The following is a 14,930-nucleotide window of genomic DNA, read 5'->3' as shown; positions in this document are numbered from 1 at the left end:
CTACTCGGCTGCTGACCCGCAGATCGCGGGATCCGGCTGCGGCGGCTGAATTTCTGATGGATGCGGAAATTCTGTAGGCCCGTGTGCTCCGATTTGGGCGCTTGTTAAAGAACCCCAGGTGGTCGAAATTTCCGGATTCCTCCACTACGGCATCTCTCATAATCACATGGTGTTTTTGGGACGTTAAACCTCACATATCAATCAATCAGTTGTTTGCACTTGCGCAGCGATGCCAACACGAACATGAGTATTAGCAGCACGAGCAAAGATGAGCTAATATGAAGCGCTGGTGCTCGCGAGGATGGTAGCCCTGGACACCGCTATATAAATCAACTTCAGCGCATAGTGCCTAACTACAATTGATGTTAACCCGACGGGATGGTTGTGTCTTATATAGTGTATATGCAATGTTTGTAAAATTGGATACCCGGAACTGCAACCACAATTGACTTTTCAAGAACATTATGGTCTAGTTAAATAGAAGCTCCGAGATATGGCATGACTGTGTGGTAGAATATTTGATTGCCGCGCAGAATGGTGGGGTTCAATTCCTGCTGAGACTCTGACATTTATTCTTTGCATTCGTCGGTCAACGCTGCTGATGTCGACTCTTTATCTTAATGCTCACGTGTTGAAATTTCCAATGTGTTTTCTCGCTGTTCCTGGGTAGATATTATGTTTGAATCACCTATGGCACATACCCGCATGCCAGTGTCACATACTCGCCCGTGGGTATGTGCCACAATACGACAGAAGGTGTTTGATGACGTACGCGACGCGATTCTGACATTATTCACGTCTTGAGGAACTCATCATATTCGTCAAACCATCTTACCCTCCGATGCTACTTTTGATTCATGCCAACTTAAGGGGGTGATCACCTAAACCTAAGCGGCTAGATAGATAGATAGATAGATAGATAGATAGATAGATAGATAGATAGATAGATAGATAGATAGATAGATAGATAGATAGATAGATAGACAGATAGATAGATAGATAGATAGATAGATAGATAGATAGATAGATAGATAGATAGATAGATAGATAGATAGATAGATAGATAGATAGATAGATGCATGCATGGATGGATGGATGGATGGATGGATGGATGGATGAATGAACGGACGGACGGACGGACGACCGGAGGAACGGACGGACGGACGGACGGACGGATGGATAGATGGATAGAGGGATGAATGGATGAATGCATGGATGGAAGGATGGATGGATGGATGGATGGATGGATGGATGGATAGATGGATGGATAGATGGAAGCCAAAAGGGCTTTCAGTACGCAAATAAATCCTTCAGATTAACAAAAATGGCCTTGCTGTTTACTATTTGCATAGGACATTATAAATACTCTAATTACGAGTCAAACAAATGGCAAAAACATTGCTTCCGAGACTTTCTTGGTATTGCCTAATTTTTCCTACATCCTAGAAATTTCTTCAGTAGAATGCGAATTTTAAATGACTTGTGCCCGTCCAATTCACAGTCTTTTCATTCACCATCACACTTTTTTCAATTCATTGCCTTTTGTTTCTATTGGCACTGGTTTTTACGTAACCGCAAGAATGCATTTTTTCATTCCATTGCGTTACTGAGCTCAACACCGCCGTCTGCGAACAGGACAACAGACATTTCACGCTTAGCAGAAAAATGCAAAAAAAGAAACCTATTTATTGCTATAAATTCCTGCGCATAAATGATCAGCGGCCGTCATTAGGAGAGCGAACTAGTTTTGCTGATAATATTCGATTCAGCGAGGTTTGGCTCCCGCATGCGAGAACCTGCGAATAATCATATAATTCGGGCTGTCAAGCACCCACGTTAGCACAGTGACGTTCTCTTTCCTGGGGCAAAATAAGCGAACAAGCAAACGAAAACACGCACATATACTGCTTTGTCTGTCGCGTACCTCAACTCTCTCTCTTCCCGCTTTCTATAAAAAGTAAAACAGCAAGGGTAAAGAAAAAAAAACACTGTATGATCTTTTGTATAACTATGCCACCATTCTTTTACCGTTTGAAAATACATAAAAAAATTCCTCATTACTTCATATGACAGCCTTCGTTCGAGCTTACCGGCCTCGGCTTCCACGTCTTGTCGGGCGCATTCCCCCGGGTAATTCTGCGTTCCCGATGAAATGCACTGACGTCGCCCGAGTGCGCGCTTCCATTTGGAGGACGCATCAAGAGTCCACCAGTGCCTTCGTGGACAGCGGCAAATCGCTGGTGCGCAGTACATTCTTTCGTTCTGCTATTTCTGTGCTTAAAATTCGTCATATTTGGGGCGCTTATCAACCCAACTTCGCTGATTCTTGATAAGGTCTTGGGCTAATAAATTGGTAGAGAGTTTGAAGGTTTTCACGAGGAAAGCGTTGCACTTATTCATACACGATGTTTTGCACGTGTTCTCGACATCGCTGTTTATGACAGGCTACTACGAAAAAGCACCTCACGTAGTTTTTATTCTGTGCTTGGCCCCATTTCATTCCCAATTCTATTCCAAAAACATACGTTTCTTGGCATAATTGTAATTTATACTTTCACTGAAGACTAAGCTCAACATTTTTGTTCTCTAATGACGCAGTCAGTTATTAAGGCCAGTCTTACATTGCTTTCATTGACATGAACCCATTTATCTTTCTGAACTTACCCGAAGTGCCTGAAAAAGTCAATCTCATATTTTCACTTTTTGGACTACACGTTGTATTCGAACCTTAGCTGACGACTATGGTTATCGATGGGTATCTTAGGCGGCAAGATAATTTTGACTACACTGCTCGCACAGGTAATTTAAAATAAAATGAAATGACCGTTGCTGAAACTAAATGCGTCTATATTTGTAGCTTTCAAGTATAAGTCGTCTACATTGTGTGTACAGTCTCGTTTTCATTTATTAATTTATTCTTGCTTTAATAGTCTGTTGGGCAAAGTGATGGGTAATAAAAGGCAGCAGTACCTCATAGCAAGAAGGTATAAGAATTATAGCGAATTAAAAGAGGATTGAACACAATGACAGTCCTGTAGGTTATTAGTTACACGAACACCATGTGAGAGTGTTTTTTCTCTCACAAGCACTTCCTTCCAATTTTCAGAATGTCAAAAATGAATACTTACATTTCAAGTATTGTTCGCTGTTTTTGAAAGTATTGTATGTGTTTTTATAGTATTCAGCTCTCTGCGCGGTACTGTCGAGTTAGAGTTGGCGCGAGCACTTGCTTGTCATGTCGAAGCAGTGCTAGCGCACTTGCAGCATATACACGTCCTGCTACAATACACCACATGCATTCAGAAACAGTTGAATACGCTTTCTGAGAATATGCCTGCGAGTACAAGAGCCCTCCAAAATCACGCTTCACAAGGCCGCTACCTCATGGTTGCGTATCAGCACAGAGCCGGAAAGGTGGGGGCACGCGGAGCTTTTCAGGCAGCATGTTTTTGCGGGATTTTCAAACCTGTAGGTTCGAAAATTCTGCACAGTTAAGCGAGAAAGGTAACGAACCTAAGAAAGAACACCGTGTGACAAGGCTAAGATAGCGACGACTACAGTACTGCTCCATGAATCCTTTGAAAATGAACGTATCGCTGCGAGGCAAACGGGGCGTTACACGAATGCCAAACTGTGGGCGTACGCTTGTGTGGATGACATTCTATAGAAAAGCCTTTCTTGTGGAACTGCCTACACAGCGAGTGCAGCTCGGTATACGCTTATTGTCGTTCAACATTATTTGTACCCATACACTTTTTGCTTCCGAATTTCCAGCATGGCTTTTCGGAATTCAAGAAAGAATTTTCGGGCGAGAGGCTGTGATTTTCTATGGGCATCAGAATGAGTTTGGGTGCGTTGTAAAGAGACAAGTTTGATCGGCTTTGCAGGGTATTTAAGAAGCATGTTTTTATTGAATGCCGTCCACCTTATGTACAGTGGAATTTTTCCGCTATCCATAAGAGCTTCCCTGCAATGGGGTTGGAACTGTAAATGTGTAATGGTGATGTGTGTTACCCATAAAGCATTTCACGATTTAAAGACCAAAGTCCTGAGACGTTCTTCAAGCAACAAATGATGGCTGATTTTAACGTCAAAGGTAATCTTAGTTGAGCCTTTTAATCTCCACGACTCGTGGTAACGTTTCTAGGTGTCGTAAGCGGGTATGCGCCACACACTGGTTTAACCCTAGTATTGACTCGCTAAAAAGATGGCAACGTTTAGCCCAACAAACGAGTATGTGCCACAGAAATCTGTGCAGCCTATTAGAAAAATATTATCATCCCAAACGCGTATATATGTGCCACTGAAATGACGTAGGCCCTACTACAAACAACTTCCACTACCAAGAAAGAAGCCAAGAGTTAACCCCACAAATGGCATCATGATCAATCTCCCAGAGTGGGTATTTGCCATGTTCTGTAAGTCACAAACAAAACAAAACAAACAAATGTCATGTTGTTTTCACAGTCACACGAACGTCACGCGATACGTCGTGGTTACAAAAGGTGTGGGTGATACCACCTCTTCAAAGCTTGGCAAAGAGTTTAATGAAGAGCAATGATACAACACATCGGATGATGCTAAGCGAGGAATTCTTTAGAACCTGTATATAAGATTGGTATGGTTGAGTAGAAATTAAGCTATGCTACCATCTGAAAACTTGACAAACTGTGCTTAATGAAGAGCAGTATTACCACATATATGAAGTATTTACAAAGCATAGAAACACGTTAGCCAGACGAAGGCAACGCCATCAGTATCACTGTTTTGTTGGGGTCCGCGAGGTACAGCAGACTGAATTTTTTTTAATAGAACTAGAAGCAAAAGTACGTGCGCACCATCTAATTTTTTTGGTGTCTATTTTTGCCAGATTACCTTTAAACGTCGTAGTTAGATTAAAGTGTAGCTTCCGGTGCTGAGTTCTGTTCTGTTCTAATCGGAGTTTTGTAGAGAGGTTGAACTTTGTATATCCCGCGGCTACTACCACCTATGTAAACTATTCAGCATAAAAAATTATTCCCCCTCCATAAAAAATTAACTAGTAGGTCTACACAAGGCAAAAAAAAATCACAGCATATCTACAGAGTGAATGATGATTGGTGGGGTGAAGCGTTCGTCCGTACGTCCGTGTGTCCATCCGTGTTTCAGACCATCCGTGTGACCATCGGTGCATCCGTCTGTCCATGCGTTCCTTTGCGCGTCCATCCGTATGTCGGTTCTTCCGTCTGTCTATTCGACCGTCCGTGCTTCTGTTCGTGTGGATGTCCCTCTGTCTGTATGTCTGTGCGTCCGTCCGTCTGTCTATCAAGTGAAAACTCCAAGTATAGCCATCTCACATCTTTTCATCATGCATTCGTCATATACAAGTGCTGGCACCTAGCGGCCATTCTTGGGACCGCTCTTTCGGGTATGTGCCACCGGCGGCTACGTACATACACCCTACATACATACATACAAACATACATACATACATACATACATACATATCAATCAATCAATCAATCAATCAATCAGTTTATTATCATGTCATAAAAAGATGTTACAGGGAGTACATACATACATACATACATACATACACAGACCCACACCCTGAGGAGCTTCGCCCCCAAAACATACTCAGCCCACTGAAAGAAATAAAAAAAAATAACATGACAATGAACGATTCACTTGCAGGCGTTTATTGTGCATGTTATAAGTGAGAATATTAGCGAACGTAGAAACGTAGCATTAGCAAGTACATACAGGTGTTTTACGCAAATATCACGGTGTTATTTTCATTCTTATTTTCCAAAACTTGTTGCACCTCTTACGTTTACGTATGTTACGCTTACGCAGAAGAAGGCAGCGAAATAGTTGGCTTACCTTTCTTATGGTAAAAAAAGAAACGCCGGTAGAGTAAGAAATATGTAGAAAGTCATCGAAACAACAATACATTAAATCTTCGTTTTGCAATCTCATCTTTTACATGAAATTTGACGAGCATACATGAATAATTGCGCCTCTGCGGGCTCCTTCTGTTACTATTTCTTCCCATTCTTTAAACGCGTTTTTTTCTGAAAGATTAGTCATTTCTTCCGGATGGTTCGGCACATTTACCAACACACCCAGAATCGAACCCCTCCACACGCCCTTCACGTAAACACCATCACCCTTTACACTCCTACGGCTTCCTCTGGACCCCAAACTGAAGTACAAGGTATGCCACTGGCAATATTAGGTCGATTGATGTGAACTAACAGGTCCTAGGGATAGCTGTAACCAGAGGCGAATCTCTACGATCATACAAAGGTGGTGCGCTGTTAATAAAGGGCGTGAACCGCAGGTGTAACCTTCCGGCGTGGTACGTGCATCGCGGATCGATGACGGAGCGTGCCTAATGGTTGGAGAGAGAAAAGCGAGCGTCAGCGACACCGGCTGCTTAGCGCAACGTGTGTAGGGACACCCTCCAGCAGCACGTAATTAAATCGAGGCCACTACGAGAAAACAATCCATCGTGGCGCGAGCATACCCGCAAGGTGCTATGCATCGTGAAACCGAGTCACTGTAGCACATATGTGGCCAATACAGCATGTATTTGAAAAAAGTATAATGAGGCGTTTTAGAGTGGCACTCTTTTATAAAACAGGAGAGCGGTCACGACACGTCAAGCGGTAATGGCGGAACTAGCCTGAGTCCCCAGTTAACCAAACGTCGTCTTCTTCACCGACTGAGTCATACCCCCTGCCTTTCCGAGTAGCCTCATCTTCTTCACTACATTTTCCTCCCCTCCGGAAAAGAGCCATCCTGGCGACTCATGGGCAGGAGACAATAGAGGGATCGTAATACGGTTTTAGGCGGTCTATGTGGACGGTCTCACGTCCACGGCGTCGGTGATCATGGGGCTGCTCCAGCGGCTCCACGATGTAATTGACGGGTGAAGTTTGTTTAACCACACGGTAAGGTCCGTCATACTTGTACATCAGTTTCGTTGAGAGACCAGGGCTGGTTGAAGGGATGCGAAGCCAGACAAGGTCATCTGATGCATAAGAAGCCGGAGGCGTCGGGCTATCGCGGTGGTGTTTCTGGCGTTGCTGTTCAGTACTTGTGAAGGAACGGGCAAGCTGACGACACTCTTCCGCGTATTTAGCAGCCTGTGACATCGTCGTCGACTCAGCAACATCTGGGTGGTAAGGAAGGATGGTGTCTAGCGTGCAAGAGGGCTCGCGACCATAAAGGAGGAAATATGGAGAGAAACCAGTGGTTGTCTGGACAGCAGTATTATGCGCGTAGGTTACAAAAGGGAGAATACTGTCCCAATTGGTGTGATCGGTTGCGACGTACATTGACAGCATATCTCCTAATGTACGGTTGAATCGTTCTGTAATGCCATTAGTTTGAGGATGATACGCGGTGGTGGTGCGATGAATGACTTGGCATTCTTTGAGAAGCGATTCAACAGCGTCCGACAAAAACACACGCCCTCGGTCACTCAAGAGTTCACGCGGTGCACCGTGACGTAAAATGATCTGATGCAGTATGAAACGACCGACGTCGCTGGCTGACGCAGAAGAGAGTGGTGAAGTTTCTGCGTAGCGCGTAAGGTGATCGATAGCGACGATTACCCAGCGATTTCCAGCCGGTGTAATCGGAAGAGGTCCATACAGATCAATACCAACACGGTCAAACGGTCGAGCAGGACAAGGTAAGGGTTGTAGTGGAGCTGGAGAACTTGGAGTGGGATTCTTCCGGCGTTGACAAGCGAGACAGGAACGCACGTAGCGACGAACGAAGCGATACATTCCACGCCAGTAGTAGCGGTGGGACAGGCGGGTGTAGGTTTTTAACACTCCCGCATGGGCGCATTGTGGGTCGGCGTGAAAGGAGGCGCATATGTCTGAGCGGAGACGTCTGGGAATGACTAGGAGCCATTGGCGTCCTTCGGAGAGATAATTCCGTCTGTATAGCAAACCATCTCTGATAACGAAGTGTTGTATTTGACGGCGCATACCTCTAGGTATATTTTGCGAGGGAGTTCGACTCAAATAGTTAATAAGTGAAGCGATCCAAGGATCTTTTCGTTGCTCCTGTAGCATGTCGCTGACACTAAGTGCAGACACGCCGGGGGCAGGCGAAGACGGTGACTTGTCACTACATCGTAGAGGTGATCGAGACAAAGCGTCTGCGTCGGAATGTTTTCGGCCAGATCGGTAAACGACGTGGATGTCGTACTCTTGTAGCCGAAGCGCCCAACGGGCGAGCCGGCTGGTGGGATCTTTTAACGATGAGAGCCAACATAATGCATGATGATCAGTAACGACGCTGAATGGGCGCCCGTTAAGATAGGGTCGAAACTTGCCTATGGCCCATATGATGGCTAGACACTCTTTTTCGGTGACTGAATAGTTGGCTTCTGCTTTTGTGAGTGCACGGCTGGCGTAAGAGACGACGTACTCATCAAATCCAGGTTTACGCTGGGCGAGCACAGCACCGAGGCCAACTCCGCTAGCATCCGTGTGTATTTCCGTCGGGGCAAGAGCATCAAAATGTCGCAGTATAGGAGGTGACGTAAGAAGGTGGCGGAGTGTGGCAAACGCATCATCACAAGCTGACGACCAACTGGGAAGGTCGTTGTTGCCGGCAAGAAGGTCAGTCAAGGGCGATATGATGGAGGCGAAGTTGCGAATAAAACGTCGAAAATAAGAACATAAACCGAGGAAGCTGCGAAGTTCTTTTAAGGTCTTCGGCTTAGGAAATTCGGCAACAGCACGGAGTTTCGTCGGATCCGGAAGAATGCCATCTCTAGATACAACATGGCCCAAAATTAGGAGTTTTCGAGCGCCGAAGCAGCACTTTTTCAAGTTGAGCTGTAGACCGGCGGCGGCGAGGCAAGTAAGCACTGTCTCGAGTCGCTGAAGATGCGTTGAAAAGTCGCTTGAAAATATCACGACATCGTCTAAATAACACAGACATGTCTGCCATTTCAGGCCACGGAGGATGTTGTCGATCATGCGCTCGAAAGTGGCAGGCGCATTGCAGAGCCCGAATGGCATGACGTTAAATTCGTATAAGCCATCAGGTGTAACAAAAGCCGTCTTGGGGCGATCAGCCTCAGCCATGGGAACCTGCCAATAACCTGAACGCAGATCTAGTGACGAGAAGAACTCCGCGCCTTGTAAGCAGTCAAGGGCATCGTCTATGCGAGGTAGCGGGTAAACATCTTTGCGCGTGATCTTATTCAACCGGCGGTAGTCGACGCAGAATCTTATTGAGCCATCCTTTTTCTTGACTAGAACAACTGGGGAGGCCCACGGGCTGTTAGAGGGCTCAATAACACCTCGCTTCAACATGTCGTCAACTTGTTCCGCGATTATGCGACGCTCAGATGCGGATACCCGATACGGACGCTGACGTAAAGGAGCGTGAAGGCCAGTGTCGATTTCGTGAGATACTGTGGAAGCACGGCCCAAAGCCAGTTGCTGGTGGTCGAAGCTGGCGCGGAAGCGCTCGAGGAGGGCGATGATGTCGGTGCGCTGCTGAGCCGTAAGGTTGGTGTCGATGCAGCGCGAAATTGCGTCGTTGAATGATGGGGAAGAGGATGACGTGCAACAATCAACAGCGTCAATAGGTAGCGTAGTCGGGGGGTCAGGAACTACACGTGCAGTCGAGGGATCAATGTCATCTGCAAAGCCCAGGCACTCTCCGCACAGTAACTTGGAAGGCGAGGGAAACGGATTTGAAACATAAATTGCACTTGATCCATCGAGAACATTCAGAACGGTGAAAGGAATCAGGAAGCACTTGCGGCGAACAGCGGTTTCAGAAGGCGTAAAAAGAACAGTTGAGCTACTAGAGACGTCACAAGAAAGCGGAACTAGGGCGGACGAGAACGGGGGTATTGAAGTGTCGGCGGCAACGAAAACTTTTGCAGGTGAAAGGGACGAGTCGAGTGAAGCAGCGTCGCATAACGGCGCGAATTCCACTTCCGCGCGAGCACAGTCGATGACGGCATGATGAGTGCAGAGAAAGTCCCAGCCCAATATAATGTCATGGGAACACTGCGGGAGCACTACAAACTCGACGACATAAATATTGTCAGCAATAACGACACGTGCTGTGCATGCAGCATAAGGGCGAATTCGTTGCTCGCTCGCAGTGCTCAAAACAAAGTTGCGAAGAGGCATTGTGACTTTTTTTAGTCGACGGCAAAGTTTTTCAGTCATTACACACACTGCGGCGCCAGTATCAACCAATGCAAAAACAGGTATACCTTCAACGGAGACAGCAACGACGTTGGACGGCGAAAAACAAGGTCTTGTGGAGTTCGAAAGATCCGCAGTTCTTGCCCCCGGAACTGCGGCTCCTAGTTTTCCTCAGGGACAGGGCGAGGTCGACGTAGCATAGGGGAAAGGGAACGGCGTCGGGGTGAAGGCGACCGGTGTCTATTTAAGTTCCGGCGAGGTGAAAATGTGTCCATGGTGGCAGTGTCGTCATATACAGCAGGCCCCGATCGTGCTGGGAAATCGTAATTGTTGGGCCTGACGTCACCACGCAGGAAAAACTCGCGCCGTCGACAAAATCGTGCCACGTGACCCGCAATTCCACAGGCGAAGCATATGGGGCGGTTGTCTTGAGTGCGCCAAGGGTTCTGAGAGCGTGGAGGTGGTTGTCGGGAGAAAGGACGGGCAGTCTGGTACATAGGCTCCGTCGGTACGACAAAGGGGTGCGTGGACGTAGGCGTTCGCGACAAAAAAACGTGGCCGTTCGTGACAGGCGGACGTCGGGTTCCGTTCAGTGCTTCGGCATAGGTCAATGGAGCAGCCACCGGTGGTGCGTGAGCTGTTGGTAGCGCCTCGGACACTTGCTCCTGGACTACTCGCTGTATTGATGGCGCTAAAGTAGATGGGGCACCTTCGGAGGTATAAGGCACGAGGGACAACTGGCGTGCGACCTCCTCTCGTACAAATTGCTTGATCTCGAGAAGCAAAGTGGTGTGGTCTATAGCAGTGCCAGCCGACGTTAAAGCGGAGATTGTTGCACATGGCGTGGTGGCTCGACGAGTGGTGTCACGTTGTTTCCAGAGCTCATCATAGCTCTGACAAAGTTGGACCACTTCCGCTACCGTTTGCGGGCTTTTGGCGACAAGCATCTGAAATGCGTCGTCGGTCACGCCTTTCAAGATGTGTTTGATTTTCTCGGCTTCTGTCATGGCAGAGTTGACACGCCGGCAAAGGTCGACCACATCTTCGATATAGCTGGTGTAATTCTCACCATTCTGCTGAGCCCTAGTACGCAAGCGCTGTTCGGCCCGTAGTTTGCGAAGCGCTGGACGGCCAAACAAGTCCGCAAACGCCGTTCGGAAGGCCGACCAGGTGGGGAGGTCTCTCTCGTGATTACGGTACCACAGACTGGCGACGTCGGTCAAATAAAATTGGACGACAGTAAGCTTGTGCGCATCGTCCCACTTGTTGTGCTTGCTCACCCGGTCGTATTCATCGAGCCAGTCTTCCACGTCTTTGTCATCGGTTCCACTGAAGGTAGGCGGATCGCGTTGCCGAAAGGAGCCGAGACAGACAGGAGCTGCAGTAGTTGGAGCCGAGGCGGCCGCCTGCTGATCTTCATCCGTGGACATCGTAGCAACTGGAGGCAACGTACGGTTTCGCAGTTCCAGGATTAGGCGTTACCCAGCACCTCCACCAATTATAATGAGGCGTTTTAGAGTGGCACTCTTTTATAAAACAGGAGAGCGGTCACGACACGTCAAGCGGTAATGGCGGAACTAGCCTGAGTCCCCAGTTAACCAAACGTCGTCTTCTTCACCGACTGAGTCATACCCCCTGCCTTTCCGAGTAGCCTCATCTTCTTCACTACAAAAGAAACGCTTCAAAGAAGCCCTCTTTAACTCCCCTGCCGTAATTACTGCTGATTTCAGCTCGACTGATTGAGAGCGTTGCTTCATCAGCTCATTGTGCGCTGCAAGTTACGAACTTCTCAGAGCCATTATTTTAAAGCCTGTTAACGATATAGCGTTATAGAGCTCGCATCGCAGGAATTACGGTGTCGGCGTTTGGTGGCGTTGACTGTGGGCAAAAAATCATCTTCTCTAAAGCGAAAAATTGATAAATATGCAAATAAAGTAATTAATAAGAAATTTATAGTCTGAGTGCGAATCGAACCCACGTCGCTTTCATGGCAAGCAGGTGTTGTGCCTCAGAGCCCGAATATTTGCTGAAACTGCTTGAAAAAACACGCACATTATATGAGTGTGAAGTAGTGGAAGGAGCCTTCTTAACGCATGATATTTTTCGTGGCAGAAGCGTCGAATTGCCCCACGCGCCAAAACACGTGAATTCAGCAACGAGTGGGTGTTTTAAAGGTCCGCCTATGAAAAAGCACTCGGACATATTTTATCACCATCAGTAGCTGATTGATTGATTGATTTGTGGGGTTTAACGTCTCAAAACCACCATATGATTATGAGAGACGCCGTAGTGGAGGGCTTCGGAAATTTCGACCACCTGGGGTTCTTTATCGTGCACCCAAATCTGAGCACACGGGCCTACAACATTTCCGCCTCCATCGGAAATGCAGATCAGTAGCAGATCCATCAACAAAGTCAACTCCTCCGCAAGATCGCCTGTTGCCTTACGGGCACGTGGTGGGCCCTTCACTGATTCGCAAAAGGAATAACTATCACGTATAGTGGGCCCTTAACAACTGTGCTTGCAGTAGGCAATCTATGTTACCTCGAAACGGCCAATGTTGCGCGCAGTGACTCATTTCTTAAAGACATCGTTGAGGCGGCATGCACCGAGAGTCGAAGTAGGCTAGCAGCTCAGGAGAAAATGGGCACAAGGCCTGATTTCGATACCGCAATCTGCTGTTGAAGGCGAAGCTCGAGCTCCCTACATTTTTTGCTTTCCCCTTTTGCGCGTAGCTCTCTGGAGGTTGTTGGTATTGAAAAGTTGTGGTTCAGTTGTGTACAAGTTGGTTGGGCGAGTTGATTAACCAGCAGCTTTCAACTTTGTTGACCCGTCAATATTGTTTGTTTAACCAATGCTTCATTCATCTCACATCAGCCTCAGAATGTAGTAGACTTAATAGTAATATGGTTTGATATACTTAATGCAGAATAACAAAGGACTGACGTGATTTTCATCTGATTTTTCGGCTGCTGAATCACATTTGTTCAGTATTTCTCACAGTTTTCTGTTATGCAATGTAATCGACATCGAAGTTTTCCTTGCACATAAGATTGCTTGAATTGATGGTTTAACGTACCGAAACCACCATATCATTATGAGAGACGCCATAGTGAAGGGCTCCGGAAATTTCGACCACCTGGGGTTCTTTAACGTTTACCCAAATCTGAGCACACGGGCCTACAACATTTCCGCCTCCATCGGAAATGCACATGCCGACGCCGGGATTCGATCCCACGACCTGCGGGTCAGCAGCCGTCTACCTTAGCCACTAGACCACCGCGGGGGAGCATTGCACATAAGAAAGCCTTCTGGCCATATACAAGACTAAAGTGGATGGATGGATGGATATGTGGGGTTTAACGTCCCAAAACCACCATACGATTATGAGAGACGTCGTAGTGGAGGGCTCCAGAAATTCCGACCACCTGGGGTTCTTTAACGTGCACCCAAATCTGAGCACACGAGCCTACAACATTCACGCCTTCATCCGAATAGCAGCCACCGCAGCCGGGATTCGATCCCACGACCTGCGGGTCAGCAGCCGAGTACCTTAGCCACTAGACCACTTCGGTGGGGGAAAGACTACAGTGAGTCGTCATATTCTTATTAGGTCTTCAAACATTTACGCCTTCTGCTATTAGCTTAAAATACTTGCAGGCTGTAAATATGTGCAGAAATTCGGTCGAATAATTGTGAAAAAAAAAAAGCTACCGTTGTAAGCAGGCAAAAACAACGTAATATCTGTTCTGTTCAGTCCTCTTTTCAGCCTTTCCTATTTGAAATCTAGCTGGTGCGATTTCGCTTCAGTGCATACAACTGACGAGAGACGAGAATAACTTAAGAAAGAAGTGAAGGCATTTCGCACAGTTTACGAGGTACGTGCATTTAGTTTCGCCCCTGGCTCCGTATGCTCGAAGTACCTGTCTACTGAAGCATTCTCAAGTTACTGTAAATTCTTGATTCACTTGGAATCTTTTCATCCTTACATACTACTCCTATCACTGATTCACGAACAAAGAGTGAACTTTTCACAGGCGAGCACGCACCAAGAAATGTGGCTGTTAAATTATTCAGCTCCAGCTGTCAGCGCTGTTGCCATATTTGCCTCAAACGCGATTATCATCTCTTGCGTAAGAAGCTTCGCGCTCGGTGCGAGAATGAAACGTTCACGCTCACGTAACGTCTTGCTTCTTTTTGAGAACATTACTAACATTTTAATTTGATCTTTATTTTGGTTTAGTCGACCGCCCGTTTTTCGCTTGTTTTTCTAAAACACGAGTAAAACTTGTGACTAGTTTGTATGATTCTTTTCGGGCTTCCGCCAAACCTTGACCGTGGGGTCAAGTGCTTGACTTTCTCGAAAAAACAAGAAAAAAATGGCAGCATATTTACGGAGTGAATGATGGAGAGTGGGGCGAAGCATTCGTCCGTCCATTCGTTTTTGCTTCCGTCCATGTATGCCTGCGTCTGTGTGGCCACCCGTGCGTCCATCCGCTCGTCCGTGTGTGCGTCTGTTCGTACGTCCGCACGGCCATCTGTGCGTCCGTCCCTGCGTTCGTCCATGCACTCGCTCCTGCGCTCGTCCATGCGTCCATCCGTCTGTGCAGCCATCCATGCGTCCGTCCATGCATCTGTCTGGGTGTCCGTTCATCCACCTATCCAACACTCCAAGTACCACCATCTCGCATCTTTTCATCATATATTCCTCATATAGAAGCACCGCCATCCAGCGGACATTTCAAGGACTGA

Source organism: Rhipicephalus microplus, unplaced genomic scaffold, assembly GCF_043290135.1.
Source record: "Rhipicephalus microplus isolate Deutch F79 unplaced genomic scaffold, USDA_Rmic scaffold_27, whole genome shotgun sequence".
Lineage (NCBI taxonomy): Eukaryota > Metazoa > Arthropoda > Arachnida > Ixodida > Ixodidae > Rhipicephalus > Rhipicephalus microplus.
Note: the sequence above shows the minus strand (reverse complement) of the source record.